This window comes from Rhineura floridana, chromosome 5 (genome assembly GCF_030035675.1).
Source record: "Rhineura floridana isolate rRhiFlo1 chromosome 5, rRhiFlo1.hap2, whole genome shotgun sequence".
NCBI lineage: Eukaryota > Metazoa > Chordata > Lepidosauria > Squamata > Rhineuridae > Rhineura > Rhineura floridana.
Window position 1 is genome coordinate 178628032 of NC_084484.1, and position 18655 is coordinate 178646686.

An 18655-nucleotide genomic window follows, 5' to 3' on the forward strand; every position below is an offset into this window, starting at 1 on the left:
TTTTTTGGTGGTGTTTTCAAGCATGCAAAGACAACTACCCTGTGTACTTTCATACCTTAAAATCAAGATTAATTTCATTTATACACACTTCATTCTGCAGCCTCACCACACAGCATGCGCACAAGTTTAACTTGAGAGAGATGAATACAGTTTCTCACTTAATAATGGTGATAACCCTTCCAATACACTTAATAATCTGACTGTTATGGGGCTACATTTAGAAACTTTTATTATTATTATTATTATGGGCTGGAGCAAGGCTCCACCCTAAGACTTCATCTTCCAGTTTCTTCCCCAGTGTATTGCAGCAATAAACAGCCAGGTTTCTTAGTCCATAGTAAAGTGAGCATGTATTCTACCTGTATACCTATATGAATTCTGCTTGCACTCTGCAGGTGTGGGCCTCCTGCAGATACCATCTTATCACAAGGTCGGTTCTGCACAACATAGGAAGCCTTTAGTATGGCAGCACCTACCCTGTGGAATTCTCTCCCCTTAAATATTAGACAGGTCTCATCCCTGTTATCTTTTTGGCACCTATTGAAGACCTTCTTCTATCAACAAGCCGTATCCCAGTCTGCTTTTGTGTTGGAATTGCTTTTTCAAATGTTTTTAAACCTTCTTTAAAAAAAACAACAGTAAGTTTTTAACCTTTCTTAAAGATGTTTTGAAAGCTTTTTAAAAAAAAATGTTTTGTTTAAATGTATTGTAAAGTGTTTTTAGTACTTTTGTTTGCGCCCTGGGCTCCTGCTTGGAGGAAGGGTGGGATATAAATCAAACAATAAATAAATAAAATAAATATATTAAAAGATATCCCAGATTTCAAAGCACACCAGAAATTAATATTTTTTGGGGAGGAATGGGGAGACTCACAAAACCCATCCATAGAATCATAGAATAGTAGAGTTGGAAGGGGCCTATAAGGCCATCAAGTCCAATGCAGGAATCCAAATCAAACCATTCCCGACAGATGGCTGTCCAGCTGCCTCTTGAATGCTTCCAGTGTCAGAGAGCCCACTACCTCTCTAGGTAATTGGTTCCATTGTCATATGGCTCTAACAGTTAGGAAGTTTTTCCTGATGTTCAGTCGAAATCTGGCTTCCTGCAACTTGAGCCCATTATTCCGTGTCCTGCACTCTGGGACGATTGAGAAGAGATCCTGGCCCTCCTCTATGTGACAACCTTTCATGTACTTGAAGAGTGCTATCATATCTCCCTTCAGTCTTCTCTTCTCCAGGCTAAACATGCCCAGTTCTTTCAGTCTCTCCTCATAGGGCTTGTTTTCTAGTCCCCTGATCATCTTTGTTGCCCTCCTCTGAACCCGTTCCAGTTTGTCTGCATCATTCTTGAAATGCGGAGACCAGAACTGGACGCAGTATTCAAGATGAGGCCTAACCAGTGCTGAATAGAGGGGAACTAGTACTTCACGCGATTTGGAAACCATGCTTCTGTTAATGCAGCCTAATATAGCATTTGCCTTTTTTGCAGCCACATCACACTGTTGGCTCATATTCAGCTTGTGATCAACAACAATTCCAAAATCCTTCTCACATGTCGTACTGCTGAGCCAAGTATCCCCCATCTTATAACTGTGCATTTGGTTTCTTTTTCCTAAGTGTAGAACTTTGCATTTATCCCTGTTGAATTTCATTCTGTTGTTTTCAGCCCAATGCTCCAGCCTACAAGGTCCCTTTGAATTTTCTTTCTGTCTTCCACGGTATTAGCTATGCCCCCCAATTTTGTATCATCTGCAAATTTGATAAGCATGCTCTGTACCTCCTCATCCAAGTCGTTAATAATTGGGTTTTTCCCCAAAAAATATATAAACACTTGGGGAAAACTGGAATTCTTAACCTTAAAATCTGAAAACCAGAGAGAAAAAGCTGAAAAGGCATGTCACGATTGAGAGAGTAGCAAAATGCCCTAATTTACAGGTGGCTATCCTCTGCTTGAAGGCATCCTCTGCTGTGGAGAACCTTTGGCTTTCCAGATGTTGCTGAACTACAGCTCCCATCATCCTTAGATTTCCAAAGGTTCTCCACACCTGATTTGTTTGAATGGCTGTCTGGTCTACTTTATTTATTTATTTATTTTAATTTCTACATTTATATCTCACCTTTACTCTAAGGATCTCAAGGCAGCATACATAGTTCTCCCTCATCCCTCCATTTTATCCTCATAAAAACTTTGTGAGGTACATTAGGATGAGAGATAGTGACTGCCTTAAGATCACCCCAAGTGAGCTTCATGGCTGAGAGGGAATATGAACCTGACAGCCTAAACCACTGTTCTTCATCCTTGGGTTCTTACGTGTTGTTGGACCACAGCTCCTATCATTGTTGGCCCTTGGCTAACTGGTTCGGGTTGATGGGAGTTGTAGTCCAACAGCACGTAGGGATCCAAGGTTGAAGAATAGTGTTCTAAACCAGGTGTAGGGAACCTTTGGCCCTCCAGGTGTTGCTGAACTACAACTCCCATCATCCCCAGCCATTGGCCATGCTTGCTAGGGTTGATGGGAGTTGTAGTTCTGCAACATCTGGAGGGCCAAAGGTTCCCCGCTCCTGTTCTGAACGCTATACCTCATTAGCTTTAAACGAAATCTGATTTAAAGGGAAAGAACTCTAAGAAGCAAGAATCTGGACTCTGAAAGTTCCCATCAACAGTTAGCACCTAGACAGCAGGCGGAGAAGTCGCACAGGTGACAGTCATCCCTTTACAATGAGATCTTCTGTTTAAATGACAGTAACCGAAAAGACAACTGTACACATGGACATCACCAAATGGTCAATATAGGAATCAAATTGATTATATAATTGGTAAAAGAAAATGGAGAAGTTCCATACTTTCTGCGAAAACAAGACCAGGAGCAGACTGCAGTACAGATCATAAGAACATAAGAACATAAGAAGAGCCTGCTGGATCAGGCCAGTGGCCCATCTAGTCCAGCATCCTGTTCTCACAGTGGCCAACCAGGTGCCTGGGGGAAGCCCACAAGCAGGACCTGAGTGCAAGAACACTCTCCCCTCCTGAGGCTTCCGGCAACTGGTTTTCAGAAGCATGATGCCTCTGACTAGGGTAGCAGAGCACAGCCATCATGGCTAGTAGCCATTGATAGCCCTGTCCTCCATGAATTTGTCTAATCTTCTTTTAAAGCCATCCAAGCTGGTGGCCATTACTGCGTCTTGTGGGAGCAAATTCCGAGTAAAGAAGTACTTCCTTTTGTCTGTCCTGAATCTTCCAACATTCAGCTTCTTTGAATGTCCACGAGTTCTAGTATTATGAGAGAGGGAGAAGAACTTTTCTGTATCCACTTTCTCAGTGCCATGCATAATTTTATACACTTCTATCATGTCTCCTCTGACCCGCCTTTTCTCTAAACTCAAAAGCCCCAAATGCTGCAACCTTTCCACATAAGGGAGTCGCTCTATCCCCTTGACAATTCTGGTTGCCCTCTTCTGAACCTTTTCCAACTCTATAATATCCTTTTTGAGATGAGGCGACCAGAACTGTACACAGTATTCCAAATGTGGCCGCACCATAGATTTATACAACGGCATTATGATATTGACTGTTTTATTTTCAATACCTTTCCTAATTATCCCTAGCATGGAATTTGCCTTTTTCACAGCTGCCGCACACTGGGTCGACATTTTCATCATGCTGTCCACTACAACCCCGAGGTCTGTCTCCTGGTCGGTCACCACCAGTTCAGACCCCATGAGCGTATATGTGAAATTAAGATTTTTTGCTCCAATATGCATAATTTTACTCTTGTTTATATTGAATTGCATTTGCCATTTTTCCGCCCATTCACTCAGTTTGGAGAGGTCTTTTTGGAGCTCTTCACAATCCCTTTTTGTTTTAACAACCCTAAACAATTTAGTATCGTCAGCAAACTTGGCCACTTCACTGCTCACTCCTAATTCTAGGTCCTTATTCTAGGTTAGTAGATCAGCAATTTCACATTTGAGTTCTTTGAGAACTCTCGGGTGGATGCCATCCGGGCCCGGTGATTTGTCAGTTTTTATATTGTCTATTAAGCCTTGAACTTCCTCTCTCGTTACCACTATTTGTCTCAGTTCCTCAGAATCCCTTCCTGCAAATGTTAGTTCAGGTTCAGGGATCTGCCCTATATCTTCCACTGTGAAGACAGATGCAACTGGTCATATTGAATATCAGAGTAAAGTTAAAGAAGAACAACACAATCATAACACCAAAATACAATTTAAATAACATCCCAGAAGAATATAAAGATCAAATAAGGAACAGATTTGAGGCTTTAAACTTAGTTGACAGAGAACCAGAAGAACTATGGACTGAAGTCAGAGACATTATCAGGGAAGAAAACAAAAAGACAATACCTCTAATTATGAAGAGAGAAAGACCTCAGTGGATGACTGATGAAACTCTTAAAATAGTTACCAAAAGGAGAGAGAAACACGGTCAGAACCCTAAATGCAATAATACAGTGACTAGTACGTAGGGACAAAGAGAACTACTACAATAATTATTGTACAGAAATAGAAGAGGATAATAAAAATGTAGAACAACAGCCCTATTCCAAAAGATTAGAGAAATTAAAGGAAAATTTAAACCAAGGGTAGGGATGTTGCATAATCAACAGGGGAACACACTGACTGACCAAGCTGAAATAAAAGGAAGATGGAAGCAATACACTGAAGAACTCTATAAAAGAGATGCAAGGATGACAGATTCATTTACAGAGGAACCGTATGATAAACCAGAAATTTTAGAATGTGAAGTGAAAGCAGCTGTTAAAATACTTGGAAGAAACAAGTCACCAGGAACAGATGGCATACCAATGGAGTTGCTACAAGCTACTGAAACCGAATCTGTCCAAATTTTGACAAAAATTTGTCAACAGATATGGAAAACTAAACAATGGCCTACAGACTGGAAGCGTTCAATTTACATCCCAATTCCAAAGAAAGGGGATCCCAGGGAATGCAGTAATTATAAAACTATTGCCTTAATATCCCATGTAGTAAAGTAATGCTCAAGATTCTACAACAAAGGCTCTTACCATATGTGGAGCGAGAAATGCCAGATGTCCAAGCTGGATTTAGAAAGGGAAGAGGCACCAGAGATCATATCGCAAACATATGTTGGATAATAGAATGGAGCAAGGAATTTCAGAAGAAAATCACCCTGTGCTTTATAGATTACAGCAAAGCCTTTGACTGTGTAGATCATGAAAAACTATGGAATGCGTTAAAAGAAATGGGGGTGCCGCAGCGTCTGATTGTCCTGATGCGCAACCTATACTCTGCACAAGAGGCTACTGTAAGGACAGAATATGGAGAAACCGATGGGTTCCTCATTGGAAAGGGTGTGAGACGGGTGTATTTTAGCGCCCTATTTATTTAATCTATACGCAGAACATATCATACGGAAAGCAGGATTGGACCAAGATGAAGGTGTGAAAATTGGAGAGAGAAATATCAATAATTTAAGATATGCAGACGATACCATACTACTAGCAGAAACCAGTAATGATTTGAAATGAATGCTGATGAAAGTTAAAGAGGAAAGCACAAAAGCAGGACTACAACTGAATGTCAAGAAGACTGAAGTAATGACAACAGAACAGTTACATAACTTTAAAGTTGACAACAAGGACATTGAACTTGTCAAGGATTATCAATACCTTGGCACAGTCATTAACCAAAATGGAGACAATAGTCAAGAAATCAGAAGAAGGCTAGGACTGGGGAGGGCAGCTGTGAGAGAACTAGAAAAGGTCCTCAAATGCAAAGATGTATCACTGAACACCAAAGTCAGGATCATTCAGACCATGGTATTCCCGATCTCTATGTCTGGATGTGAAAGTTGGACAGTGAAAAAAGCAGATAAGAGACAAATCAACTCATTTGAAATGTGGTGTTGGAGGAGAGCTTTGCGCATACCATGGACTGCGAAAAAGACCAATAATTGGGTGTTAGAACAAATTAAACCAGAACTATCACTAGAAGCTAAAATGGTGAAACTGAGGTCATCATACTTTGGACACGTCATGAGAAGACATGTTTCACTAGAAAAGACAATAATGCTAGGAAAAACAGAAGGGAGTAGAAAAAGAGGAAGGCCAAACAAGAGATGGATTGATTCCATAAAGGAAGCTACAGACCTGAACTTACAAGATCTGAACAGGGTGGTTCACAACAGATACTGTTGGATATTGCTGATATATAGGGTCGCCATAAGTCGTAGTCGACTTGAAGGCACATAACAACAAATAAATTAGTGCGTGCACATTTTATGCAAACATGTATCCACTTTATTTTTACTTATTTTTTTGGTGATACATTTCCTCTTCTTTGGCTGTGTGCAATTATTGGGGGTGGGGGATATCTTCCCTATTTGCTGTCACCTGCCATGAATTACAAGACAGCCCACTTACCAAGTAGTTAATATGGGGGGTGATTACCAGTTGATAATGCCCCTGGCCTTTGCTATACATTAAAATGCAATTTGGCAGGGTGGGTGGGTAATCATACCATATTTTAAATAATAGAGACCAAGAAAATGTCTGGTAGAAAATCTTACCATCTGGTAAACTGTTTTGTCTATATGGGGCTCATGTTTGTGTGAATTAACTGTATGCTCCTAAGGTTCATCTTATTTCCGCGAAAACCAGGACCTTTAGTGTGGTGGCACCTGCGTTTTTGAATGCACTTCCACTGAACATCAGGCAGGCATCTACGCTACTGGCGTTGGGGTGCCTGCTTCAAACTCATTTGTTCACCGAGGCTTTCCTTCAAGGGCAATCCAGCTATGTTTTATGTATTAAGTCGATCTACTGCTTTCTGACATCTGCTGTGTGGGTTTTACTAATGTAATTGTATTGTTGGTCGTATGCTGTTTGCCACCATGACATCTGCACTACACATTTAAAGCAGTATCATATCATTTTAAATAGGTCAGGACTCCCTCCAGAGAATTGTAGGAACTGTAGTTTGTTAAAGGTGCCGAGAGTATTTAGGAGACCCCTATTCCCCTCTCAGAGCTACAATTCCCAGAGTGATTTAACAATCAAACCCTGTTCCCAGGGAACTCTGGAAATTGTAGCTCTGTGAGGGGAATAGGGGGTCTCCTAACCACTCACAGCACCCTTTATAAACTGCATTCCCCAGGATAATTTAGGGGAAGCCACGGCTGTTGAAAGTGGTGTGATACTGTTTTAAATGAGATTTTAATGTTTTAATGTATTTGCATGTTTTTATTCTGTATGTCGCCCAGACCGGCTGGACAACCAGCCAGATGGGCAACTAATAAATCTAATAAATAAATAAACAAATAAATGTACAGTGCAGATGGAGCCTTAATGTTGGTGGTATAGACATTTTTGCAAATAAATAAACCATCTTCCCATTTTCCCTGACCAAGAGTTCTGTGTTACACAAAAGTAGCTCTTAGGAAAAGTCATCAATTTTACTTTCCTAGTTATTTCTGTTTGTACCTCTTAATCAAGCGCAGACTGTTCCTACCGTTGCATCGATAGTCGCCATATAAATGAGGTAGAGATGCATAGCAGGGGAAGCAAAACCTCTGAAGTCATGCAAAATTAGTTTTTGATAAGGTTTCGGGGAGTTTACATTATGCTGTCTAATGATTTATGACTATTTGAATCTCGCCCATTCCTGTAATTAATACTGCTGAATGCTTTCTGTTCAGAGCAGTGTTAATCATCCTAATGCAAATGTGGACGGATTCTCACTGCTCTGCCTCAGCCGTTGAGTTTTGCATTGCATTTTTTTTTAAAGGCTCAGTATTCAACACCCTTCTCGGTGGAATGGTTCACATTGCACGGGTGGGTAAATGTGCACCAAAGGTAGAATAAATGAATTAACAGGAGCCAGGAAAAGAAACAAAGAGGGAAAATGCTTGGCTCCTAGTTCTGCTTTTCCCCATCTTGTTAGAAGATCATGACTGTTCAGCCTTTTGAACCAAAAATAAATTATTGCAATGCATTTGCTAATTATATTGTACCCAAGTTCTGTGCAGTGCAAATTACACTGATGATGGATTTGGAATGAGGTCTCTTCCAGCTTATTTATACTGTCTTCAAAAGCCATAGAGCTCAAATGATAGGTGCTAAAACCAAGGGCAAAAGCTTTCTCATAAGGTTGCCACACACACACACCGGTCTCCGATGCCTTTCAAAGGTGCATGACAACCATGAATATAAAAGCGATAGCTTTTTTCCAGCCCAGAGAGGGTGCAGTTGTTGTATTTTAGCCAGTCATGAAGATTTTAAAGGCACAACAGCCCTGCCAAGGGGAAAGGTGGCGTCCTCGTGTCCAGTGAATTGGCCCGGAGTACCTTAATGCTATCCATGTTAAGTGGATGAGCGATGCCTAGCGTAAGCTTCTCTGAGCTTTTGAAAGGCAGAGCAAATGATGAAAAGAAAATGTGTGGGAACTGGGGAGCCTTGACCTTGAGGAAGGTTGTAGGCATTCAAAAGGAACATGTGAGAACTCAAAAAGTTCCAGGCCCTGTCCCTTGCATTTCTTGGATACCTTAGATCAGCCTTTCCCAACCAGTGTGCCTCCAGATGTTGTTGGATCACAATTCCCATCTTTCCTGACCATTGGCAATGCTTGTTGAGGGTGATGGGAGTTGTGGTCCAACAACATGTGGAGGCACACTGGTTGTGAAAGGCTGCCCTAGAGTGTTGCTTTTCAACCTTGCATCCCCACATGTTGTTTGACTACAACTCTCATCATTGTCAGACAGCATGGTCAACGGTCAGGTCAGTGGTGAACATCTGAGGACCCAGGGTTGAAGAACAGTGCCCTAGAGTGCTGCTGTCCAGGGCCAGCGCCAGAGGGAAGCCAGGTAGGGCCGTGGCCAAGGGCCCTTGCAACCCAGAGGGGGCCCTGAAAGCAGATGCTGTAGCCACTGAGCTAAGTGTGTTAACCAGCACTTAGTAGTTCTAATAATAATAATAATAATAAATAATAACAATAATAAATTTAATTTTTGTGTCGCCTATCTGGCCAAAGCCACTCTAGGCGACGTACATATTAAAATTCAATAAAATACAATATAATTACAGAATAAAATACAATGCAGTCAACACTAATGCAGGCGTAAAACTATGTAGGGCAATCAGAAACAATAAACAATCACAGAAAAATTAGCCCACCCCGGAGATCCCAAAGGCCTGTCCAAAGAGCCAAGTTTTTAAGGCTCGGCGAAATGTATCCAGGGAAGGGGCATGGCGAAGATCAAATGGGAGGGAGTTCCAGAGAGTGGGGGCCGCCACTGAAAATGCCCTCTCTCTAGTCCCCACCAACCTAGCTGTTTTCGTTGGTGGGACTGAGAGAAGGCCCTGCGTGGCTGATCTAGTCGGGCGGCTTAATTTGTGGTACTGGAGGTGCTCCTTCAGGTAAACTGGGCTGAGACCGTATAGGGATTTAAAGGTTAACACCAACACCTTGAATTGGGCCCGGAAAACAACTGGAAGCCAATGTAGATGAAATAACACTGGTGTGATGTGATCGCCACAGCGGCTGTTTGTAAGCAACCGAGCCGCCGCATTCTGCACCAGTTGTAGTTTCCAGACCGTTTTCAAGGGTAACCCCACGTAGAGCGCATTGCAGTAGTCTAATCGAGAAGTGACCAGGGCATGTACTACCAGTGGGAGCTGATGAATAGGGAGGTAGGGTTGCAGCCTCCGTATGAGGTGTAGTTGATACCAAGCTGCCCGGCTCACTGCTGAAATCTGCGCCTCCATGGACAGCTTGGAATCAAGAACAACCCTGAGGCTGCGGACCTGATCCTTCAGGGGTAAACTCACCCCATTAAGCCTCAGGTCAACAACACCCAACCTTCCCCTATCACCCACAAGCAGCACCTCGGTCTTATCAGGATTAAGCTTCAGCCTGGTCTACTGGATTTATTAGCTTGGAATAACCAAGTGCAATGTTGTGTTTGGCATTAGAGGTTATTTCAGCAGCCCTTTGTCTGGATGAAAGAGATACTATAAAATTAACCCTGATTTTCTATCTGTTACAGAGAAAATAAGCCTGAGCATTACAGTGGCGGCTGGTGGCTCCAGGACACTGGGGCAGTGGAAACTGCTCCGGGTATTCGTTTGAACTTTCAAGGAGCTGTCCAAGGTGCTGAAGCTGAAGCACCTTGGACAGCAAAGTTCGGACTAAAGCCCAGAGCGGATTCCACTGCCCCACTGACCTGGAGTCACCAGTCGTCACTGCAGTATTATGTTTACCTCCCTGTATTGGGCCAGGGAGACAGACTAGGAATACTGTTGGTGTACCGTCCACCTTGCTGCCCAACAGCTTCCTTAGCTGAGCTGACAGAGATAGTCTCGGAGGTGCTCTTAAGATCCCCTAGACTTTTGGTACTGGGGGATTTCAACGTCCATGCCGAGGCTGTCTTATCTGGCGCAGCTCAGGACTTCATTGCCTCCATGACAACAATGGGGCTGTCTCAATTTTCTACCGGCCCAACACATGTGTCGGGACATACTCTTGATTTGATCTTCGCCACTGGACATGGAGATGGTGATCTGGCGGTGGGGTGTTTTTCATCTACCCCATTGTCATGGACAGATCACCGCTTGCTGAGATTTAGACTTACAGCGGCTCTTTCCCTCTGCAAAGGTGGAGGATCTATTAAGTTGATCCGCTCCCGGAGCCGGATGGATCCCGCAGGTTTTCAGAGGGCTCTGGGAGATTTTCTGGCTGATAGGACTGGTGCTCCTGTCGAGGCCCTGGTCGCACTGTGGAATACGGAAATGACCCGGGCTATTGACACGATCGCTCCCGCGTGCCCCCTCCGCTGTAGAGCTCATACAGCTCCGTGGTATACCCCAGAGCTGAGAGCGATGAAACATGAGAGGAGGAGGCTGGAGTGCAGATGGAGGAAAACTCCCAGTGGATACAATCATGCCTTGGTAAGTGCCACCAATAAGTTGTATACAAAAGCGGTAAGGACAGCAAAGAAGCTTTATTTTGCTGCCTCTATTAGATCATCCCTATGCCGCCCAGCGGAGCTTTTTAAAGTCTTGCGTGGGCTCTTACACTCTGGCCCCCACGATACTACGGAAACATCGGAAGCCCGCTGCAACTAAATTGCTGGACACTTTCAGGATAAGATCGCATGTATCCGCAGGGATCTTGACTCCGATGTTGCAACAGATGAATCCATTGAAGTGTCCGGAGCACGGCCTTGTCCTTCATTATTGGATGAGTTTCAGTTGGTGCAGCTCGAGGAAGTGGACAAGGTGCTTGGAATGGTTCGGGCAACCACGTCTGTTCTGGATCCTTGCCCATCTTGGCTAGTGAAAGCTAGCAGGGCTGGGACCACCGGTTGGGCCAAGAAAGTGGTTAATGCCTCCTTGAGGGAGGGAGTAGTCCCTGGTAGCCTCAAGGAGGCAGTAGTGAGACCTCTTTTAAAGAAACCCTCCTTGGACCCAGATAACTTGAACAACTATAGACCGGTGGCGAATGTCCCTTTTTTGGGCAAGGTTTTGGAATGGGTGGTTGCCGGCCAGCTCCAGGCGCTCTTGGATGAAACCGATTATCTAGATCCGTTTCAATCCGGTTTTAGGCCCGGTTTTGGCACCGAAACAGCCTTGGTCGCCCTGTATGATGACCTTTGTCGGGAGAGGGACAGGGGGAGTGTGACTCTGTTGATTCTCCTTGATCTCTCAGCGGCGTTTGATACCATCGACCATGGTATCCTTCTGGGGAGACTCGCGGAGTTGGGTGTCGGGGGCACTGCTTGGCAGTGGTTCCGCTCCTACTTCGCGGACCGTCACCAGAAGGTAGTGCTTGGGGAACATCACTCGACACCATGGACTCTCCATTGTGGAGTCCCTCAGGGGTCTGTCTTGTCCCCCATGCTTTTCAACATCTACATGCAGCCGCTGGGTGCGGTCATCAGGAGTTTTGGAGTGCGTTGCCATCAATATGCTGATGACACGCAGCTCTATTTCTCCTTTTCATCTTCTTCAGGTGAGTCTGTTGATGTGCTGAACCGTTGCCTGACCGCGATAATGGACTGGATGAGAGCTAATAAACAGACTCAATCCAGACAAGACCGAGACACTGCTGGTGAACGCCTTCCCTGCTCAGATGGTGGATGTTCACCCTGTTCTGGATGGGGTTACACTCCCCCTGAAAGAACAGGTACGTAGTTTGGGGGTTCTTTTCAATTCTTCCTTGTCTCTCGAGGCCCAAGTGGCCTCGGTGGCACGGAATGCATTTTACCATCTTCGTCTGGTAGCCCAACTACGCCCCTATCTGGACAGGGACGACCTCGCCTCCGTTGTTCATGCTCTGGTAACTTCAAGATTGGATTACTGTAATGCGCTCTACGTAGGGCTGCCCTTGAAGACATTTCGGAAGCTTCAGCTGGTGCAGAACGCGGCTGCCAGACTATTGTCGAGGACCAGTCGGTCTTCGCATATAACACCTATTCTGGCACGTCTGCACTGGCTCCCTATTTGCTTCCGGGAGAGATTCAAGGAGCTGGTTTTGACCTATAAAGCCTTACACGGCGTGGGACCTCAATACCTTGTGGAACGCCTCTCTCGCTATGAACCTACCCGTTCACTTCGTTCAGAATCTAAGGCCCTCCTCCAGGTACCAGCTCATCGGGAAGCCCGGAGGGTGGTTACTAGATCTAGGGCCTTTTCTGTGGTGGCCCCTGAGTTGTGGAACAGCCTCCCCGAAGAGGTACGCCTGGCGCCTACACTTCTATCTTTCCGGCACCAGGTAAAGACCTTTTTATGCTCCCAGGCATTTTAATCTTTTAATTTTCTTAATCTTTCTATTTTTAATATGTATCCTTCTTAATTTGTGTTGTATTTCGTTTTTGTTGTGCTTTCTGTTGTTTGTTTGTACATGTTTTTGTGATTTTTTACTATGATATATTGTATTTTATCTTGTTTGTTCACCGCCCTGAGAGCTATTCTGCTAAGGGCGGTATATAAATTGAAATAATAAATAATAAATAATAAAGAAGATTTTTTAAAAAAAAATCAGGATCCAAAATTTAGACCTATTTGGCTTTTGGAACTCGCGTCAGGCGTCACAAAAATCCATTGTTCACCCTTCTAACATCCCCACCCCAAAGACTATAAAATAATCAAACCAGCCCTGGAGACACAGGGATCCCATACACAAACAACCCAGTATCCTAGATGTCCAATCAAGATCTATGATGCTTAGTTTGTTTGATGTGTGCACCTTTTCATTCATCCACTCATAGCACTGAGATGTTAACAAGCATGCGGTGTGATGCAATCCCAAGAGCTAATTATATCAGTGCAACATTGCTGTTATGTAACTCAGCTGGATAAGTACCGATTTTGAATCAGTAGCTATTTTGAAGAAGTATCCCATTGCTGCTTCTATTATTATTATTGTTCCACTTTCTGCTTTCCATAAAAAGAAATAACTAAAAAGGCTGACCTTTTCATTGTATTTCTTTCTTTTCCCAACAGGTGAACCGCAATTAGCACACATCCAGGTTAAGGCTGTATACTTCAAGGATCATTTGATGGATTATTCCTAGATATTTCCAACAGGTAAAATGCTGCCTGCATTGTTGAATTTTAATGCTATTCAAATGCGCCTGGGGATACTATTGTTCATTCTGTCTTGGAAGGAATGCTTGGCCTTGGCCTTGATAACTGCATATCTGAATGTTATCAGATCAGGGATGCGAGGGTGGGATTAGGGCTGCATTGGGATCATTCAATTCTCAATATTATAAGGTGAACATTACACAGTGGCTGTTAGCCAGATCGGCTCAGTGGACCCTCCATGGACAGCAGCAGCATACCTCTGTGTAGGAGATGCATGCTCTGCCTGTAAACCTCCCAGGGACATCTTTCCAGCTGCTGTTGTGAACAGGAAGCTGAATCAGGTGGACTTGACTCTGATCTAGCAGGGCATTTCTTATGGCTGGAGAGTATTTAGGATCAACCTTCGAAGCCTCAGAGTACTTGTAATAAAACTTTATTGCAAACTTAGCTAAAAGCCATGTGCAAATATACATACATGTATTCCTCAGTACCTTTATTGAGTTTACATTTCTAATCCGTTTAAAACATGGGGAGACTGTTTCAACACGAAGGATCCTTAAGCCTCAGAGTAGCAAGATGGTATTTTGCTTAGCTGGCTTTAAAACAGGATTGCACAGACTCATGATGCAGACTAATAATTGATATTAGCTATAATAACTAAGTGGAACTACCATATTCAGATGAAGTATACCTCTGAATATCAGACACACAAATGGTGACCACATTTAATACTAAACCATGGTTTAGTGCAGGAATTGGGAACCTGTGGTCCTCCAGATGTTGCTGGATTAGAGCTCGAGGGAGGTGCAATGGGTGGCTACATGAGAATGGGCCTTTTCAGTGATGGCTCCCTAGTCTGTTGAATGCCATCCCCAGAGAGACACACCTAGTGACCTCTTTGTTAGTTTCAGGGCACCAGACTAAGACTGTTCTGTTTACCCAGGCCTTTGCTTCATTCATTGTTGCCTCCTATGGTGGGACTCATCTTTTAGTGCGGTGGGTAGGACTTGGTCCTTATTTATGTGTCACTGGATGAGCACTTATGTGTTTTGTATTGTCATTGTTTTAAATGCTTATAGTTTTTAATTGCTTTTATGCACTGCATTTTATTTTGCCAAATAGCTTTGAGACTTCTTGTTGCATAAAGCGACTGATAAATGAAACAGCAGCAGTAGCAGCAGCAGCCCCTCTGGTCCTCCCTGACCATTGACCACGCTGGCTGGGGTTGATGGGAGTTGGAGGCTCCCCATTCATGGTTTAACACCTCATGGATGCGGTCAGGCGAAGTATTGGGCTCACACACTCCTCACACATACACACACACACTCCCAGACATCTGGAAGGATGACAACAGCAGAGTTTAGTTTCACGTTTACCAAATCCCTGATTAGTAGTGCATTCAAACCAGGCAGTGGCAACTGCTGGTTTCATGTCGGTGGGGCAGTGAAATCCTCTCCAGGTTTTAGTCTGAACTTTCAAGGAGCTGTGCAAGATGCTTCAGTTTGGACTAAAGCCTAGAGCGGATACCACTGCCCCACCGACATGGAGCCACCAGCCACCACTGAAACCAGGGATACTGGTTTAAAACAAACTGTTGTAAGTTTCAAAACGAGTCAACGTCAAACAATAAGCCACCTTCACAACTTGTACAGTGTTAACCAGAGTTTGTTGTAAACTAGGATTCCTGGTTCAAACATACCACTAAGCAGGGGTTTACTAAATGAAATTAAAATCTGCTGAAAGTCTTCCTCTCAGCCATGGGGTGGGGTGGGGAGATGTGAGTGGCAAATGTCCAAACCATCGCTTTGTTGGGCTCATCCACACAGCATGGTTTAGCACAGGGGCACACACCCCTTTTTCCTCCATTCAGAAAAACAAGAAGCATGATCACAGCACAAGGAAATGTTCCAGCCAGGCAAAGACACTCAGGGAAGGTGCAAAGCAGGGATAGTGAAGGCTCTGGCTGGGAGAGTCCTGAGGGCCAGAGACAGAGACCTGGAGGGCTACATGTGGCCTCTGGTCCTGGGGTTCCCTAAGCCAAGTTTAGCAGAACTTGTGGATGAAGCTGGTGTTGGGTGCATTGTGTTTACTTTCGCTTTCTGCTCATGAGCTTGAGATTCGTGGACACATCTAGCTGGCCACTTTTGGGAGCAGGATATTATAATAGATGGATGCCTGGCCTGATCATTTGGGGCTGTTCATACATTCTGCAGCAAAGCACGTTTGGCACAGACAAAGGGCCTATTCACAGGACTCTTTGAGCTCAGCTGGCTGCGTTATTGAGTGTTGTTGCTGTTATAGCAGTCAAGTACCAAAATCTGATCTGTCCTGAGTGCAACATGTGTTGTGAGCTGTCATCATTCTGCAAAAGCTGCTAGTGGCAGTACAGCCAAAAGTCAGCCCTGGGCTCAAGGATCATGCAAGTAGATAAAATATCGGACTACATTCAAGGGCAAACTGGATGAGCATCATTTTATCTATTCATGCAAGAGAAGAGACCAAGAATCCTTTCCAATAAACCAATGAACTCAAGTCTCTATTTGGAAAGGAAGGAGCGGGCTGGAGGAGTGGAGGCCAGACATGTGGTATGAGAGGAGAGCAGGTGCAAAGTCTGGAGGATTGCAGAGAGTAGTAACTAGCAAGCACCACATTTAAAATAAATAAATAACTGGGTATAGATGGCAAACTGGCTATTTTCAGTTAGGGACGGGGTTGCTGCATGGTGCCAATCCACATGCATTTCGATAGTCTGTCATTTCTTTACCGGTCCATCCTTTTTTGTTTACAATTTCTCTGGTGCTTGCCGATTCTATCTCCTGCACACATTTTTGGAAGATTCGATCCACAGGTGTTTTTTTTCGGGTTGCAAAAATTACATAATTGTTTTCATGCATACTTATGTAAATGACAGCATTCCACGTAGTTTTTTGGCGGCGGAGAAAAACATTGAGTAATTTATATACCATATATAATGGATAAATGGAAATCCTGTGGTTGACACAACGTATTAATTATGAAAAAAATATGTAAAATAGGGAGGATTTGGGGGGGGAATCTTGCCAATTGCAGTCGCTGCCGCAAAATCCGTGCTGATTACAGCTGCAGCCCATTGCAAGAGATCGGTGCCGCTCCAAAGGGCTAGCGAGATCAGTCGGGATCCGGTACCAGGTTTGATTTTGTCGGATATTCTCCCCCATCCCTATTTTCAATTTAGCATTTCAAGAATTCTCTTGGGGAGGCTGGTAGCAAAAAAGAAAAAAAATTGACGTGGTTCCCTTGCTCAGTCTCTTAATGGGAGCTGTTCAGTCGCTGACTGCAAGATTGTTATGAGGCTTTACATCTGTCAAATGTTGTAAGGTGTGGGCCTCTGAAGAATCAGCATGGCCCACTGCTCCTCTTCCTTCCCTTGATGATCTGGGTGAACATCTGTTCTTCCTCTCTTTGGTAGCCACTTTTTCTAGATATTTGGAAATGGCCTTAAATCCTTCATGTCGGCCTGCAAAAATCTCTGCAGACAGAAACCTTTTTCTTGCACAGACTCCCTTTTGTGCTCTGGGTCTCCCAGTTATTTCTTTTTTTTAATTTAAGGGCAGGTTCAGGTGGGTGGTTCAGGTTCTGTTTTGCTGAATGGAGAGATTCCGCAGTTCAGGGGTCAGGCAAAGTCACAGTCTTTTCTTTGCCTCAGCCCCCACCCAGCTGAGATAGGGGAAGAATAACAGCATCCTTTTTTACAGGATGAGCAGGGAGGTGACCATTAAGTCCTCCCGACATCCACTGGAGGGAAGGGGGTCATTGTCACCCACTTCCTTCGCTCCCAGAGCAGAGCTTGAAAAAGTTACTTTTTTGAACTACAACTCCCATCAGCCCCAGCCAGCATGGCCACTGGATTGGGCTGATGGGAGTTGTAGTTCAAAAAAAGTAACTTTCCAAGCTCCGAGCAGGAGTGTCCCGCTCCGCCATGTTGGCCTGCATGCACCCCTAGTCTTGCTCCCTGGGACAATAGACAACGGAAGTTTGCTGGGAGGAGATATTGATTGTTAAAGCACTCTGGGAATTGTAGCTCTGTGAGGGGAATAGGGTGTCTCCTAACAACTCTCAGCACCCTTTACAAACTACAGTTCTTAGGATGCTTTGGGGGAAGCCGTGGCTGTTTAAAGTGGTATGATACTGGTTTAAATTCGTAGTGCAGATAGAGCCTTAGTAAAGAATAGTGATGGGGTAAAAATTCAGTTCAGTTTGCATTTGAAGCCAAATGTATCAGATTTGCACTTTCCAAAACAAGAATCGAAAAGACAGCCACACTCTGAAATTTGCACTTACCCGAATTTTGCAATGCAGTTCTCCAACCAACCAATGTTTAAAAAACATTAATATATTAGGGGAAGGTTTGCATAAATGTTTGCCGCCTTGGGCTCCGACTCCTGCCATACTAGCCCCCTAGATCTTTCCCGTCCCATCCCATGCAACTACTAAAGTCTCTGAAGCCACTTCTCCCTTCTGTTCTGCACCCCACTTTGCACCCCTGTTTTCACCTTCACCACATATCCATGCCTCTTCCTCCTCTTCCTTTTCTGGAATTCCTCCTTGCACACAGACTACCCACATGGTAATCTCTGCCTCCTACATATTGCAACTACCAAGCACCCTCTTCATCTTCTGCCCAATTATGGAGCCACCACTATTCTTCAGCTCCTTCTATATCCTTATTTTAATCTTCACCTCCATTCCCATGCCTCCTGCTACCTCTTTTTTGCAAGCCTTTTTGTCCCCCATTTTCCCCCTCACCCCTTTTCCTTCCCTCCTCCCCCTCATTTTCTCAAGTCCCCCTTGCACAAAGACTACCCCGTTCCCATGCCTCCTCCCCCTCCTATTCTGCAGGCCTCTTTGCACACACACCATTTTAAACAACAGGGGAGGTTTGAGTAAAGCATGGATGGAGGAACACAGAAAAAAAGTGGTTTTAAACAACAGGAGAGGTTTGAATACAGCAAGAAGGGAGTTGGGAGAGATTCTGTTGTATCCGTGTTAAATTTTTGGTGTTAGCTTCTGTGTTATACCCATCACTGCAATTTC

General features: G+C 44.1%; 1 protein-coding gene across 8 annotated transcripts in view; it reads left to right on the plus strand.

The window, feature by feature from the left end:
* The window catches only part of TENM4 (teneurin transmembrane protein 4), an 850566-nt gene that overhangs the window by 296091 nt on the left and 535820 nt on the right, over positions 1 to 18655 (plus strand). For all 8 annotated transcript variants that reach the window (XM_061628962.1, XM_061628964.1, XM_061628965.1 and 5 more), the window contains exon 4: positions 13499 to 13582. The gene's annotated coding sequence lies outside the window, so the exon portion shown is untranslated. The remainder of the gene's footprint in view (positions 1 to 13498; positions 13583 to 18655) is intronic.